Raw genomic sequence first — 3237 nt, forward strand, 5'->3', positions numbered from 1 at the left:
TTTTTAAATACTGAAGTCTAAAAATTTAAATAAATTTAAGAAAAGAAAAGGAATTCCGCTTTTAATTTTTTTCTGTGTTGATTATATTTTGTTTCTTTCTTAACTTAATTTTCTTTTATTTTTTTATAAAATTTTTTTAACTTCGTTAAATTTTTAGAAACTATTTTATTTATTTTATCTTTTTTTTTTTTAAATTTAACTGGGCTTTCTTTTGTTGATTTCAATTCTTTTAATTTTCAGATTTTACTGTTCAAAAAACATTTTATTGTTAAAAAAAAGTTCTTAAAAATTAAATCAAATTAAGAAAAAAGAAAAAAAACAATTTTTAAAAATTAAATTACATTTATTTTTATTTTCAAAATAATAAAATTTCAAAATTAAAAGAAAATCAAACTAAGATAAGAAAAAAAATTAAATTTAAAAAAATAAACGGATTTTATGAATCTTTCCTGTTTTGATTTAATTTTGTTTCTTTATTAATTATTTATTTTTAACTTATTTTTTAACCATTAAATTTTTAGAAACTTATTTTATTTCTTTTTTCTTTTTTTATATTTAATTGGTTTTAATTTTGTTAATTTTATATTTCAGTTTTTGGATTTTATTGTTCAAAAGAGAAAAATATCGTTACCTTAATTCACAAAGGCCCTAACCAGCAAATTTTCTATTTCAAAGGAGAAGCAAAAAACATTATAAAAAGAAAATCAAAAACTGGCTTTTTAAAAAATGGCAAAAGCCCGTTGTTTTGGCACCAACACTTTAAAGTTTTTAGTGAAGTCGTGTTTTATTATATCTTACGAAAATCTTTGAAAACGCAGTTTCGAATTAAGCTAACGATATGTATGTATGCAATTATTAATTTAATTTAATTTTCAGGATCTTATTTAATTTTTAAACTTAAATTAAAATAAAAAATAATAAAATACATTTTTTAATTTAATTTAATCTTAAGTACTATTCCCTCCTTTTTTTATTTTTTTTATTTTTCTCATTTAATTTTTAGAATTTATTGTTTGAAAAAACTATGTTTTTTATCTGATTTGAGTTTCAAAAATCATTTTAATAATTTTTGCTATATTTTAGTTTCATTTATTTATTTTTTTAAATTAAATTTTCTTTTATTTATTAGTTTTCATTGTTTTAAAAAAGAAAAAATATATATTTTTTAATTTAATGAAACATATTGCTAAATCCTACAATGATATACGCGCATAGTAAAAAAATATTGATCCGCTCTAATGAATAGGTATATATTACCGTTCAAAAGCTACTAGGGAAACGAGCTCATAATTGGGTCAAATGGGCTTAATCTAAGAGCAGGATTAAACGTTTCCAGGCGCGTGGAAGCGAGTACTTAGACATGAAAAGTTTTATGTGAAATATTCACCAGTCGGGAGAAAGCTTAAATAGTACAATTTGTAGTCTGTACCATGATACAAAAAAGAAGGTAGTTTCAATAAACAACTTTTGACGGATAATAAAATTTTTTGAAGTTTCATAAATTGTCAGTATTATCAACGGCCTTGCCACTTTGATAATATTAAAACAATACATCGGAGTATTTTCTTTCCCATATTTTTACCAATGTGAGAATATTTCAAATCAAAACTCACAATCAGTACTTGATATTTTTTTACTTACGTGGTTTGTCCCTCTTTTATTAAAAATATATAAAATGTAAACTGTTACATTGTAATTATTCTTTTTATTTTATAATAAAAACCATTAGTGCATTATGTTGTTATTTTTTTCATTTTCTTATTTTGATATACAATTTTCGTTTCTTTAATCTTGCGATTTAAAAATCGAATTCTAAAGAATGTTCTTCCCAAATAAAATCTTTTTATAATATTTTGGTCCAAATTTACTTTTAAATTTCTCATCAGATTTTGCAAAAATTTTGGCTTTGTGGTTAGCGAATCACCATTAATTTCAACAAATTTTGAATTCAAAATTTCCAATGTATGCAAAAAACTTGAATTAGGCTTGTACAGACCGCCCTCCGATAAACAGTTAACATACGTATAGTTTTGATCACTTTCTACATGCGTCCTGAAGCCTAGTTTTGTCAACCCCATTTTCGAAATTATGTAGCCGGCAAAATTTTCAAGTCCATCATATTCCACATCTTTGAGTGGACTGATGAAATCTTCTGCTTCATGCTCTTCTGCGAGCTACTTAAAAAAATTAGAAATCAAATTAAAACGAAAGGGTAAGGAGTTTACCTCGAGTTCTTCTTCTGCGGATATTTCAATATCGTTAAGTGGTTTGAAAACATTTTCACTGAGCAACTCCTCTTCAAATTTTAACATTACTTCACTTGAAGACTCAACATTTGTTTCCGTGCTCAAAATAGTTTCGTTTCGCCCTAATAAAGTTCATGCATACATTTTAGAATCTTTATGACAACAACAATAAATAATTTCTTTAAGTGGTTAAAAAATTACCTAGAAGGTATGATCGAAATCTGTACTTGAATTCGAGAGGTGACGGATGGTCATGCAGCCCTCCTTTCATATATGTTCAATAACTTCACTAAACTTCACTCATTTTCATACATTTTTGTTTACTTTTACAAAAAAAAAAAAATATTATCTCTGGTGATCAGGTAGCATGAATTTTATGAAATGTCATAATTTTATTAAAAGTCAAATGGTTAGCAACAACAACGAATGTCATTAAATGGAACTACCTTCTTTTTTGTATCATGGTCTGTACGATATTTTTTTTTAAATCTAAGTCAAATTTTTCTTCACCGTGTTTTTCTAACAGCGAATAAAAAACTTTGTTAGAATGGTTAGGCAGCCATAATGTGCGAATATGTGAGCAGTCTTTTAACTAAAGGAGAACTACAAACAAACATAAACTAACTCTGTTGTGTACTGAGATATCAGCAGGACGGAATAAAGACGCATTAAGAAAAACTATCAGCCCTCTTTGTTGACTGAAGTGTTAGGAATTGCCACTGCTGGAATTCGCTACCCCAGAAAAAAAATGAACGAAATAACGACAAGGTGGATATGATTTGTAATCCCACATTTGATTGATTGGTTTACCTAAAAAATCTACACATGCACATATCGATATGCTAGTACAAACACTTATTTGCATATTATGAGGAATGAAGCATTTGCAAAAATCGCACCAACTGGCGAAAAACCCCGATGCGCTATGATTGTATGTATGTATTTATGTATTTTGCTTATCTATAAAATAAAGCAAATTTTATTCCCATGC

This window comes from Rhagoletis pomonella, unplaced genomic scaffold, assembly GCF_013731165.1.
Source record: "Rhagoletis pomonella isolate Grant_MI unplaced genomic scaffold, Rhpom_1.0 Rhpom_scaffold_00006, whole genome shotgun sequence".
Taxonomy (NCBI): domain Eukaryota; kingdom Metazoa; phylum Arthropoda; class Insecta; order Diptera; family Tephritidae; genus Rhagoletis; species Rhagoletis pomonella.